This window comes from Orbicella franksi, chromosome 15, assembly GCF_964199315.1.
Source record: "Orbicella franksi chromosome 15, jaOrbFran1.1, whole genome shotgun sequence".
NCBI classification, from domain to species: domain Eukaryota; kingdom Metazoa; phylum Cnidaria; class Anthozoa; order Scleractinia; family Merulinidae; genus Orbicella; species Orbicella franksi.
Window position 1 is genome coordinate 7,356,238 of NC_138159.1, and position 14,295 is coordinate 7,370,532.

General features: G+C 38.7%; 2 non-coding genes across 2 annotated transcripts; one reads left to right on the forward strand and one right to left on the reverse strand.

Annotated features, from left to right (window-relative positions):
- Positions 1 to 8,406: 8,406 nt before the first annotated feature.
- On the reverse strand, positions 8,407 to 8,479 carry Trnar-ucg (transfer RNA arginine (anticodon UCG)). The gene has a single exon. It is a non-coding gene; the product is annotated as a tRNA-Arg (tRNA).
- Positions 8,480 to 9,286: 807 nt separating this feature from the next.
- On the forward strand, positions 9,287 to 9,359 carry Trnar-ucg (transfer RNA arginine (anticodon UCG)). The gene has a single exon. It is a non-coding gene; the product is annotated as a tRNA-Arg (tRNA).
- Positions 9,360 to 14,295: the final 4,936 nt, after the last annotated feature.

Here is a 14,295-nt window from a genome sequence, read left to right on the forward strand (position 1 = left end):
CATTCAAATAAAGGCTACTGAACGGAACTGTAATATGATAATCTTGGGTGTGCTCCTCTAAAAGGAACGCGTTGGAATATAACTTTGAAGAACTTGATTTTTGAAATGGTCCAAGTGCCAAAGAATTCAGTGAGTCTCTAATGAAATCAAAAATAAAAACTGTGATAGTGCAACTAAAAGCAAAGGATGAAAATGGTTTTAACATTTCAAGGAATAGATCTTCGTGATTAGTTTTATAGCTGCGCTTGCGTCTCAACGCAGAGGCTTTAACCTGATCCATAGGAACTGAAATTATCTTGATATTTTGTGCAACACTAACTGATTAGTTTTTCAGGGGCGCAATTGAACTGTTTAGTTCTCTTAAGGCCATTAACATTGACTGAATATTGTCAATTTGGTTAGTTGAAGGTTTGTCCCCGATGATTCAATCTTATCGCTGTTTTTAGATTGGTACAAATTTACTGATTGTAAGAGTAGCTTTAAGCAGTTAATTCAGAATTGCGGCAAAATCTTTCGTTTGCAGAAGCGATCTCCGCCCTCAATCATTACATGATGAGCTTTGGCCACGAAAAAAATCTATGCAAATTAGGTTAATAATAAGCCATGGGTGTGTTGAATCCACCCATGGCTTATTATTAATTGTAACTGAAGATCGAAGTTCGCAAGTTTTGTGCGATCGAGGTGTTATTTGTCACATTTGCGGTAACACATAATGACACTAATTTAGTTACAAAGCCCATCCAGCGGCATTATTTTTCTCATGCGGTCCGCAGCTTTGTATACTGTCACGTTTCATGAACTGGCCGTAGTATTTATGAAATGTCCTGAAATCTCAAGTTAACATATAAGACTGAGGTAAGATTCCAAACTTTCGTGTTTGCGGAACAAATACCGCTAACAGACCAGCTTCCCCATGGAGAAAGAAAAAAAGAGGCAGATATTATGTTAAGCACGAAGATGATTCCTTTCTCAAAATATAGAAACAACTCAAAATACGGACCTCTCAAAGAAGGCAAGAAATGCTAGGGTGCAAGCAGGTAAAATAAATAAAGCAGAAAAGGTTAGCATTATTATTCTGCTCGACAGATAATAACAGTTCAATCAAGAAGTGACTACCCAAGTAAGATGGAATTAGCTAAAGCGCGAGGTTAATATTCTGCCCGACAGATAACAACAGCTCAATAAGCTAGAACTGACTACCCAAGTAAGACAGAATAAGCTAGCGCGCGATGTTAATATTCTGCTCGACAGATAACAACAGCTCAATAAGAACTGACTACCCAAGTAAGACAGAATAAGCTGGCGCGCGAGGTTAATATTCTGCTTGACAGATAACAACAGCTCAATAAGAACTGACTACCCAAGCAAGACAGAATGAGCTAGCGCGGCAGGTTAATATTCTGCTCGACAGATAACAACAGCTCAATAAAGAACTGACTACCCAAGCAAGACAGAACAAGTTAAGCCGAGTTAAGCATGTATTTAGCGCAAAGTGAATCAGATAATTCGCTTCATTGCGAGATATGACAACCGTTCTTTACAGAACTCTCTTTTCTGGTTTAGGCTAGATACGTACACAAATATGAGAGCTCTCAGATCTGATATCAGCATATTTAATAATTTCAGTGCAACTTACCACTACAGTCTTTTCCTTGTTCCATGGCATTGTGGATCGGAGGATTGATGGCAATGCCGTGCGGAAATTTCCCGCCAAAAATAATTTAGTCCGACATGAACAGTGATCATCGAGACACAAAAACACCAAATGCATGCCTCGTTGTCTTAACCCAAGAAAACGTCATTTATTCCAAGACCTGGCTTTAAGGATTCGCACTCGTCTATACTGGCTATATAACTAGAAAAATATTGGAAGGTAAATTGCGATATCTTGACACCATGCTAACATAAGAATGTGGCTCAAACAAAAACATAGAATATACTCGAAGTCATGTTCCTCAATCGAAAGTGCCGTGCGCCATGTATCCCTATTTCGCTATGCCAAAATTAAGACTAATGATCTAGTAATTACTGATTTCAATCTTGTTCGGCATTCATACATATGTTACCACAGTAAATTTCTACAAGCGGCTTTCGCCATAATTGTCATAATTATTTTGGTACAAACCGGTTTCCCTTGACGCGACGGTGTTGGCAATGTTTCCACACAGAAAAATGTCATAAAATTATACCTATCTCTTTTAAGCCCCACAGTGAGCTATTCTGGCGATTTAGCAAGGAAAGTACCGTATCAAAGATGCGACAAACGCATCACTGGCTTCCAGCATGTTTGCAAAGGCAAAACTGCGTGACAAATAAAAGCATGTATCGGGTCCTGTTTCATGTTACATTTCCTGGCATGCGATGATAAGTCGTGTACAAGATTAAAAGACCTCCTGGACAGAATTTTTTTAGAGGGTAAAGCTCCTCATGTCACAATTAAATATGGAGCGTTCGTTGTCATTTCATTGAGATAAAATCTTTGCGTTCAGCCGCCGACTTGTCAAGCAATTTAAACAGCACACGTCGGTCCAAGCGATGTTTACTGACATAATAAAATGGTCTACGTACCTTTCATTGTGAATCATTGCCCAAAGGTTAATGTTACCCTTTAAGAACGGAATGCAGTTTGTTTAAAGGTAGTATTCGAAGCGTAGGAAGTGGACTGTTACATCATGATATGGTTTTGTTTCCTTTTTTCTTTGCCGAGTAGATTTTTGTTACTCAAACCAGCAACCTCCCGTGAAGAGAGAACAACTTCGCCGAGGGCCAACGAACTTAAATATTAACACTGAGATGGCATCAGTACAAAGTTTCATGCCCTTAAATAAAACACCACTTCATTACATTCTGTGCTAAATGGACGTTTTATTTGAGACTTGAGATAAGATGAAACAAAGCTAGTTATCTCACAGAGTCAATATCAGTTATGGTGTATTTTAGCAATGAAACGGCGTCTTGTCGTAAACAAAGTTCAATGCATATAGGTGTAAACATCATTTTTAACTGACAACTTTTACTTCAAAATATAGCCACAGTATAAATTAACATTTGAATGAAAGTCACTTAACTTAAAACGCTAATTACTTGCTTAATCTAAGCCTCGAATGCTAATTTTCGTTTCCATTTGATTGTATAAAAGAGATAAAACAATAACAATAATAAACAAAAGGGTCTGTGCTTCTTGCTGAAGAGGTCGAACGTATATCACGGTTATTTTCATTGTCCCATTCATTTAATACAACAGTTTCCTGCCTGAATATTTATGTTGTTCGACGTCAAGATCATTTTAATTTTCTCGAGACTTCATGGCGTCGTATCTTTTCTTTTGGCGACACAAAGGATTAAAAGCTTCTACATTCATGTTGTTCAATCCATGGCTCAATCAGCTCAATCCCTGAAATCTCAGGCAATTCAATTAAGGAGGTTAAGTCTAGGAATTAAACCCAAGCGTGTGACCATTCAAACGAAAGCTGTTGAACAGTGCTTCTGTGTGGTGCTTCTCATTAGTCGATATTTTGAGAAAAATGATTTGAGTCGTTCTTGTTTCTCAAATTTGCATTTTTGGTGATGAAAGGGTTAATTTTTGACCACCACTTCAGGACTCCTCCTTTCTCCGCCCATTGTGGTGTCAACTCTTCGACAAAGGCATGTAATGCGTTAATTAGCAGCTTGAAATTAGCTGTGTTCGATTAGCCCTAGATTCACACATCAAATCTCTTAAGGGATTTGAACTATGTTAAAAGCATCGGGGGTAAACATAAAAAGGAATTTCAAGAAGATTACTTTCAACACTGTTTGGTTAATTCACATGTTGATTTGTTATTTGCTTTGGCGAGATGTCTGCCAAGATATATGCAATAGGATAGAAGGCTTATTCTCTAAATCCGGATGCTATTTTTCAAGACTGCATCCCAAATTTTATCATCGACTGCAATAGCGAACTTAATATAGGAGCATATGTTTGGATTTCAAAAGAAACCTCTACGTTTATTCAACTGAATTCTCAACTTCGGATGTACAATAAGCTCGTGTCAAATACATCGATTTCTCTTTTGTTTTCTTTATACAATGACCTTTTGTTTGCGCTAATTACGATTTGCCAATGCCTTCACTGAAAAATGAAGCTTTAAAACAGAGGTTTGATATCTGCTTTGGTATCTTCTTACAACAATAGCTGGGCCAATTTGATACGGTTTCATTTAAGCAGGTAGAAGGTATTTTACCAATGATACACAGACAGTCTTTTAAGCCAGGAACTTAGCATTTAAATAGATCACAATGAACACTACGATATTGAGTTCTCTACTAAGGTTTCATTCTATTCTTGTGGTCTTACCGGTATTAAACGCTAGAAGGGACACGTGTCGGCCAGCGTAACGGATGGAGAATGGTTTCTATATTGAATTAAGGCATCCCGTTTTGCTTTGGTGCCCTGAGATCTCTAGATTTTAAATCAGACTCTGGAATCTTGATAAAACCAATTCAGATTATCGTCTTATGGCTGTGTCAATCTTCTACGGTTGAAAAATAAGGTCCTAGGCGTCAGTCTGGCGTTGAATGTCTAGTCCAATCATTCTACAGACAGGCACATCTCCTAGCTTATGTTCTTCGAGTAAAGCCGGTTTCTTGGCACATCATTTTACGGGTAGGTTGAACGGACAGCTTTCGCATCCGGCTACCTTTTGCTTTTCTCGAGGGATTTTGCGGCAAAAATGTCCAATCTCTTGCTTCGTGCAACTGATTCTCCTGCTCTAATTTATGGCGTAAGAAGAGAATTAAGTTCTGATTTTTTTTTCCAGTTGAAAATGTGGAAGAAGCGAGGTTATGCTTGTGAATTTAAGTATAGTTACCCGTAGTTTTCCGAGGACAACTTTGCAGCAGGAGTGCCCTACCTGTATATGGTGTAAAATGTAGTTTTAGCTTCAATCGTATTGTCAGAACGATAACCTTACGAAAGTGATGGATTTTGGATCTCAAAACTGATTAAGCTAGTTTTTTTCCATCGTAATGTGCCGTTTTTAATGTTCTCTAGTCTTAGCCCTTATTGTTTCGTTTTGATTTATTGTCACCTTTTTGATTTCTTTATCACAGTACACTTCTTTTTGGCGTTTTCCTTAAAATGATTAGTCTTAGACTATTGAGTTAATCATATAGCGACACTCATGTTTATAAACGTTTTGCATTTGATGTAGTGCGCAAATGGCAGACACCAAAGCGTTGAAGGATGCAAAGTTGACCAAAGCGCAAATCCACGAGATCTCCAGTGCTGGTGGCTGAACTCGAAATATCAAACAGCTGTTAAAACATTTACTTTGTTTTCAGCGTGCATTCACAACCTTAAAACACATATTCCATGTGCTTATAGTCCTTTTGTTAAGACTTAATCGTTTCTTTGCAGCCTTAAAACATGTGCTTAGAGTCTATTGTAAGTTTTGACTGGGAACGGATTCTGCCCAATTTGACACATGTCTTACGGGTTCCATCAGAGTGTTGAAAAGGTTTTCGAAATATTCTTACTAGTGTGAAAAATGACAGCATTGTGGTACATTCGTATAAGTATTGCGATGAATTCCCAACAGTCAAAGCCCAGCAAGTCAGTCCAGTGTCTACATAGGGGAGATGGGGTGGGGTCAGGGGTAGGGTTTAGTCTCAACTCTAGCAGAACGAGCCATGATGTCACGGAAATAGGTATACGAGAAGTGTTCGTTATAAATAGCAAACACATACAGGAGTAACAGAAGTTTCTGGAGCACTTAAGGTTCAACTTAGGTAGCTGTTTTTGCAAACTATTAGCGATACAACATTGTCAGAATTACGCGGTGGCAAGCCATACCTCGTTTACAGCATTTATCTTCAGACATGTTGCGTTTAACTATCTTTCTTTCAAATTAAGCGTCAAACAAGTGAATAAAACAGCCAATTTTTCTGCTGTTGATGTGAAAACCCACAGTGGTACAGATTTCAATGAGTTTCGCAAAACTGAAATGAGAGTACCCGTTTGATGTCAGCGAGAGTTGTTAATGAATACAACCTATAATTTTACCAGCAGTCGAGTGTTCCTCAAGTCTTTCTCGTAATTTAGTTCCCCCGCCTGCGATAATCAAAAGAACCGGTGCTATACTATGAGGCTACAGTGAATTTTTTTTTGAAACTTTGACAGTTTCAAATGGAAGTCTTTAGTTAATGTGTAAGTACAACTATTTATATAACGGCAGTTGATAAGTACATTTTGTGGAAGAGTTTATTACTTCTTAAAGTCTTGCCCAAACTTTTGATCAGTCTTTCATTTCTTGCAATCACCATTCTCAGGTGACTTCATCTTTGCTGGTAAATTTCTAACAATCAAGCACATGTTTTCCTCCCTGCTGCAGTTTGGAAAGTGGCTTTCAGCTTTCAAGAAAACAACTTATTGATGCTTGGGAATTCTACTTTTGGTTTGCATTATATGGCTTATGACGGCCAGAATATGAGAATTTGGTTGCAACTAAGAGGCAGTGCTAACTTTTGACCTTTTGACATTCATTTCTTTGTATAGGTGATACAACGCCACGTGATCCAAAGTACTCTGTTTTTTTTTTCTTACTAGAACTCGCTCGACACCGAAAGGATTTATAAGTACCCAATGTTCGCCCACTTGAGTTGCATTGGAAAAAAGAACTGTCACGAAAAACAATTATCCCACCTGCTACAATTGACTCCGAAGCCAACAAGTGACGCAGTCTGGATTGGAAAAAAAAATTAAAGAAGTGAGAAACTTCCACAGATAGATAAGCGTGGCGGGCACATTTAAGGATGCTTATATTTTTAGATCGCTAGAACTTATATAATAACAAGCAAAAAAAATGTTATTTCTTCAAAATGAAAAGAAATATTTTCCTTTTTAGAACTCAATATCAGCGTTGTTTTTTTAAAGTGCTTTCTTCCCCAAAAAATGTTAATCGTCGAATGGATTGAAAAAGGTTGGGTAAACTGGGAACGAGCGAAGTTTGAATAACCTTGTACCCAGTTCTTCGCTTCTAAATTAGAATTAAGATAGCGCCCGTAAGTAACAGTGAAGTCAGTAATTCTGAAAGCAGAACAATTAAATTTTCTCTTGTCATTTTCTCTCGTTAAAAACCATTAAATTGTTTAATTTTTTTTATTTTTTAAAAGTCATGTAAAATGAGAGGAAATGTTTTTTTTTTTTTAAATTGCTAAGCGTATTGCTAGACAATTACAAATTTCCAGCGCTCGAATACGATGTCTTTCGACATTTAAAGGTTTTTATTATCCGGCGGCCTTTAGGTTCACTTTCATAAAATCCTGCTTTTGCTAGTAATGAAAGCATTAGCCAATGAGTGAATTGATTCAAAGCATTTTTGCCTGTAAAGGTCCAGTCTTTTCATAGAGTATGACTGTTCTCCATTGTCCTTGGTGTACGCGTTCTCCTTTATAGCGTCAGTTCTGCCGCCGGCCGAGTTCTTAGTGGTAATATTGCATCGAAGGACGATTCGAAATTTTACCGTTCTCATCTTCTCTAGGACACAAAGAAACAGTTTACCAGTAACAACTGACATTCTTGCCTTAGGTAGTAGGTGATGGAGAAGCCGCTGTACCGGATTCTAGATTTTGCCTGAAAAAACCTAAAAAAAAAAAAAAAAAAAATTCAAGGTGTTCATTTGTGCTTGGCATCCAGTAATCGTCCACGTTTATTGAAGTTTCCCCCAAAGAACAATAATTCACTCCTGAAGAATGGTGTAGGTCTTTTATTACTTTATTTTTTGTTTTACTTATTTATCTCTTTACTGAAAAAGGGGGGCCTAAAGCTCCCCCCGCCACGCCCCCCCCCCAGACCCTTCCCCTGCGAGTTCCTATGGAAGACAGAATATGACATTATTTTGAGGGGAATTTTACTTGACTAGGCTTTCAGAGTCTTTTCGTAATCTGATTGTTCAATCCATCATCTGTGCTTCATCTCTGAATCTGTTCCACTTTCAGTCACCCTTGTTCTTCATGCTTTTGGGCTTATCATTTTAAAGCTTCGGTGATAAACAATTGGCTTTACGCGCTACTCAAATGCAAGGAGTTAGGTGAAGCTGATAAACAAATATTTTGAGGTAATCTTCGATTTCAAGAGTTCCAATATCGGTTGCTTTACAACTCACATCAAAATAAATTCGTAAATATCAAAATTTGCCATTCACTCTCTTATTTGTATAGTACGCTTGTCTAATGGACTTAACGGGATTTTTCAGGTAACCGAAAATATCAACCCTGCTTATAATACCGACAAAATGAATTTCAGTTTTATATCAGTTTTCTTTTAGCGATTAATTTGGTCACCAAACAGTAAAATTATTGCGCCAACCCTAAAGGAGTAAAGATGAGTTAACGACTCTTCGAGGCAAAAAATGAAAAAAAAGGTATCGACCACGAAGGGACTCGAACCCTCAATCTTCCGATCCGAAGTCGGACGCCTTATCCATTAGGCCACGCGGCCAAACACAGAAATTTTCTACTAATCATCTATTTTTAAATCAAGTTCCTCTAGTCGTATACAGGTAATTGACTTATAGTCAAAACATGTACATGCCACGCAAATATCTATGTTTTGAGAAAATGTCGAAATACCCAACAGGTGGACAGTTAGATTGTTTGACATTTTTTAATGGGTGTACAAGCTGTGAACCTTCTCCCATTTCGGTTATTTCATTTGCTTAGTAGTATACAGGCATGAAACCAACTAAAATGTGAGCGGCAATGAATGATTCTTGCGGATAGCCTCTCAATAACTGGGTTTCTGACTTGAAAGCTGAAATAGTAAGAAAAGTTCGACATTGAATAAGCCTAAACCTTTCCCCACCTGTTATCCTTAGTTCCAGGAACTTGTTTTTAACTGCTTAAGATTGGCTTTAGAAACAGGAATTAGAAACAGGCTGTCGCAAAGAGGGCAATATTAGAACAAAAGCTTTCGATAGGGTGATTGTTATGTTAGAGAGTCCTTCAAAAGGACAGCTAAATAAAGGCAAATGACTCAAAAAAAAAACAAAAAACAAAAAAAGCATTGTTTATTTTCCAAATTAACGTACCATGCCTCCTTCCAGAGAAAATGATAGGTTGTTATAAGAACACAGGTGTCACTGCTATAACATGACGGTTGCTGCCGGAAGCAAATTAAACTGCGCTTATATTATGTTATATTATATCACAGACTCTTTCAAGTGGTTAGGGAAGCAGGTAGATTGCATTTTTTTTTAATTATGACAAAGCAAGACTAATAAATTATTATCAGAAAATGTTTGTGTCTGGCCGCGTGGCCTAATGGATAAGGCGTCCGACTTCGGATCGGAAGATTGAGGGTTCGAGTCCCTTCGTGGTCATTGCATTTTTTATTTTTTTGCCTCGAAGAGTCGTTAATTCATCTTAACTCCTTTAGGATTGGCGCAATGAATTATCTGCGTGGTGACAAAACTGAACGATAAAAGAAGAACTAATATATAGAGATTTTTGCATTGGTTTACGATTCCTTTTTGTCATAACGCAGGACACAATCCGTCAAAGACAAATTAAAAACAACAACTTCAGTTCCGCCACTTACCTAAAACTTCCCATTTTCTAGGTGATCATTAAGCGGAAGTGAAGACAAGCAGATTAGATCCTTTACCTGTACATGTAAAACGAGAACACGATCGGCATACGCGTACAAATTATCCAGTTGTGTTTTTAGAACTAACTGTCTGATATATCTCACGAAAAATATAACTGATATATCTCACGAAAAATAATTTGGTTATTTTTTTTCTCAACGCCTTTTCTTTTGTTTCTTTTTTTTTCAAATATGAAGCTACACATGAACTTCAAACTATGAATCCGAGGAGTAGAAATTACGGAATGCTTGCTCGGTGTGCGATGGTCCTCTTTATTTCGCAAATAATAAAAACTGCTCGCACTCACGTTGATGACCGCAAATCAGTTGGAGACGGACCATTTCAGCGTGTCACGCTTTTCCGAGTTTTCATTCGAACAACAAAAAAATAGCCCCACCCTGGATTGATCATGCCGAATTTAGTAAATATGCTAAGTTTTATAAGAATCCGTTGTAAACTCACGAAAATATGGGAATCCAAACTTGCCAATTTTTACATAGAAATGTATGCCAAGGGGCCCTTATCCCCTGGCATACATTTCTTTGAAAAAAAAAAAAAAGAAAAAATCGGCAACTTTGCGGTTCATTTTGTAACGGATTCTTATGAAACGTCGTATGTTTACTAAATTATACTTGGCATGATAGGTTTATCTGTGGAGGTGGAATTTTGTTTGTTACGAAAAATAACAAAAATGGTTGATATTGCGTGACATGGTCCAAGTGGTCATTTGAGAAACCCTGGTTTTCCTGGAAACGAATACCGCTCGAGATTTCTTGGTGTCACGTTCCACCATGCTTGTCAACAGCGCGCACTCGTCTATATTCTGGCGGCAAGTTAGCGCTTGAGATTTCGCCAAAGAACAGAGTGATTAGAGTCAACTTTGTGTTCAGAGTGGATGGAGCTGTTCTTTACGACTGAGTATTACTCTGTTTTAGCTCAAGCTTCTGCAAGGAACTGAGGTCAGTGTGAAAATTCAAGAAAATTATTTATGCCACTGAGTGAGCTTGTATCTTGCCAACTGTACGAAGCTTCCCGCTTGTATTACCACTCTATTGCGGAAACGTCCTAAGCTTCAAAGCGAAACCATAATTCTGTTTGTAAGAGTGCTATACAACCGCGCTATAGAGAGCCCTGAGATTGGTAAAAGTGAGAGCAAGCATTGCAACATGGATAACGTACGCTTTGACTGTTGTTTTCGCCGATTTCCTGGTGTGGTCGCCATGTGCTAAGCGGCTTCTGTGATTTACTCGAGAAAGATCTAAAGCGGAAAAAGTGAGTGGGAAAAGTGCCGAGCCTAAATCAAACCAGACACAGGAAATCCTGCAAGGTAAGGAAGGTGGAGGGGGGGGGGGGGGGGGGGGAGAGAGGTTGGCGATGTGGAGTGACTTAGGAGTACAGGAGAAGTAAGAGATGTCCACACGAGCTTACACGAGGGGTCTGGAAAGGGTTCATGGTGCCTCATAACTAAAATATCTTTGCTTTGGTTATGATAAGCTGATATTGCTAGGTGTTTCCCGTGGTTTTTATTCTATGAGTGGTCAAATTCTGTATAATTCTCTGTAACATTTTCTTAACCCCCCCCCCCCCCACCCCCTCACTGAAGGTGTAGTGATGGACTGGAGACACATGGCTCCGAGACTTACGGGACAAAATTGCAAATCTTTTAAGTTTTTTTTGCCCATCAATTCCTGAAAGAGACTTGGATACGAAGAAAACATTACCAAATATAGAAGTTTGTTTGTCCTGAAAGCCTCGGAGCCATGTTAGAATGTTGATATATCGGGGTCTTTTGTCCGACGTAAGACTGCATGGAATGAAGTGTTGACGTCAAAATTGAAAAAAAGAATTTCTTCTTAGATTTCCTTAGATTTGGGCTTTACACGAAAGGGCAAAAATATTCATAAAAATCTCTAAAATACGTAGCAAATGGAAACATAAAAACTACTGTTGCTATGTTTTTGATAACAAAACAATAACAACGCAGTTACAGTGTAGCGTTCCTGTCAGCTCTTCTCTGGTGTAACAAAAATACAGTCCGGCAAGTGGCTTTGCAAACAAACAGAAAGTAATCACGTATTGAGATCTTTTGAATAGGCTTGCCACTTCCAATTTATAAGATGACAATTAGGGATAACCGCAGCGTTTTTAATAGTTAAACAAGTTGTTTTGATTTTTGTGAAATCGTTTCTGGAATCCGTTACATTTTTTTTTTTCTGTCACCTCTAAGTATGTCAAATATTTACGTCTCTCCCAACTGTTTTGGGCGTGCACCATGCCATCTGCAGGTGGAGGTTCAGAACAATTTACTATGAATAGAAGCTAGTTTTTCAGCTTTAGGCCTTTAGCTTTCAGCGACAGTAGCGATATGCTGTTATTCTGGAGTTTCTGTTTTAGTACAGCTTCATTAAACTTGATGTGGTCACTGTTAGAGTCCGCATGTTATTGAAAGGCGCAGTAATACTGCGCCTTTCAATAACATGCGGACTCTAACATCCAAAGTTCAACCGACAAATGCGTTTTTCGCTACCGTCAATCAAATGCTCGGCGGCTCCCCGGAAGCTGGGAGGATCCGCCGCCGCTACTAAATCATGCACTTAGCAGCGTAGTTAATTTCGTCAGTTTCAAGCGAGCGCATGGCGTGCAATCTGTGCCTTGCATGATACGCAAAACGTGTGCACACTATAAATACAAATTAAGGTTAAGTCGAAACGCTCTTGCAAAACAAGACTAACTCTAGGGCTCTAAGTCACCAGGACCTCGTCCTCTCGTATGAGCTACCCATTTTCGTCAAAATATGTTGTGTCGCAGCGAATGTTTGATTGTGCGGTCCTCTCGTGTGTACTGATGGTGGAGCAAGTCACAAAGGGAATTAAAGTGCCCCTGCAAGTTGTCCCCGTGTGTAAACATTTCAAGGCTTCTCCAAGGTCGACCTTGAACGATATGGTCGCGGCTTCTGCTGACTATTTGTCGTTAGCCTGTAAAGAACACCATAAGTAACAATTACAATGATGAATGAATATAAAGCAGTAGACAAAAAAAAATTAAAAAAAAAAAAAAAGATAACAGAAACGAACGACTGAGCGCACGGCACAGCGTAGGTAGTGTTCACACAGGATTCCTTGGAAGATACGTGTATGGTGAAGGAGCAGAAAGTTATTGTCAACTCTTACCTTACAAATCCCTTGCATTTTTTGACAGGAAGTAAACTATGAAGACGAAACATGAAAAAAAAAAGAAGACTGGCCGCTTTTGACTGCATGCAAAATGTTACTCTTCGATATCTTGAAGGTTAGCCGGTATATACTGTTGACTAGAATACTCTAGAAGCTTAACCCTCTGAGCGTTTTATTTCTTTTCATGCTCTTTTGTGGGGCTTAACAATGGAAGGGGAGTGGGAAGTTTGTTTCAATCATGGAAGAACATATAATATATATAGATACCTCACGATGATCTTTTTAATATTCGTCCGGCAATATCCTCTTCTGAATGGGGATGCGAGGGACGCGTATGTAGACTATCGAGGTAATACAGGTGTGTGAGACTTGTTGGAGAAGCTGTACATAAACATGGTGGCTCCTTTTGTTAGTGTTTCTGCATTTCCGGATCCCGTAGAAAAACAATTACGCTTAGATTTCCAGGATCTAGGTTGCTTAATTGGTGCCGCTGACGGTAAAAGACCGTTGATTACGGCAAGAAACAATGGTAAACATTTTCCCACTAGCAAAAGGAGACATCGTTCTCAACAGGGCTGCTATCGCATTGCCTTCTGTTGGACTGCAGTTGTGATGAGAATGGAATGGGAACAAGCTAAAGGCAATTGTGAAATTGTCTTCATATTTCTTCCTTCAATGTCGATGAATAAACTGCTGGACGATTGACAAGAACAAAGACGTGTCTACATTAGTAGTTTTGCATCTGACTTCACCACAATAGACCACTAAGCTGTTCACTCAGCATGTCTACTTACCTGATGTGCATATTGGCAAAGTTTGACAATTGTTATCCAACGAAACTGCCTTCCTTTAAAGATAGCGGCGGCGTCTTAGAACGTATGATGGATAGACTAAATCTCATCTCAGTCAATCAGCTGTTATAGGTAATTCGTAGCCACTCAGCTGTGTTGTATTGGAAATCCGTGAAGCTGACTCGTTTTCTCGTCGTTTTCTATTCGCTGATAAGGAACGATCGCGTGCGCTGCTCTTGAAACTGAAAATTGTTTTTAATTTTGAGCCTAGAAAAATACTCAAAATTATAGGTTTTGTGCTGTGACCCTTTAGAGTGTCTACTAAAACAATTAGACTACTCGCTATTGTTTTCTATGAGCGATAATCAACTCGGCCACGCCTCGTTGACTAATCGCTCATAGAAAACGAGAGAGAGTATAACCTTTTTTACTTTTAAACTAAAGAACAAGAATATTTTTGGACCGATTCTATTTTTTAGACCTTTCTGTAAAGTGCTTAATATTTTGACGGTCATGTTGATGGGCGGAATCACCAACTGGCTTTTCTAAGATAAAGTGACTCAGATTATTTGAGAGCTACAGTATCCCGCATTGTTGGTCTACGTTAACTTAATCACCGTAGAATTTATACAGATGTCGGTTGTCGCTATACTCAAGCGTCCTGCTCCGTCCGTCCGTCCGTCCCTACTCAAGCGTCGTATTTCT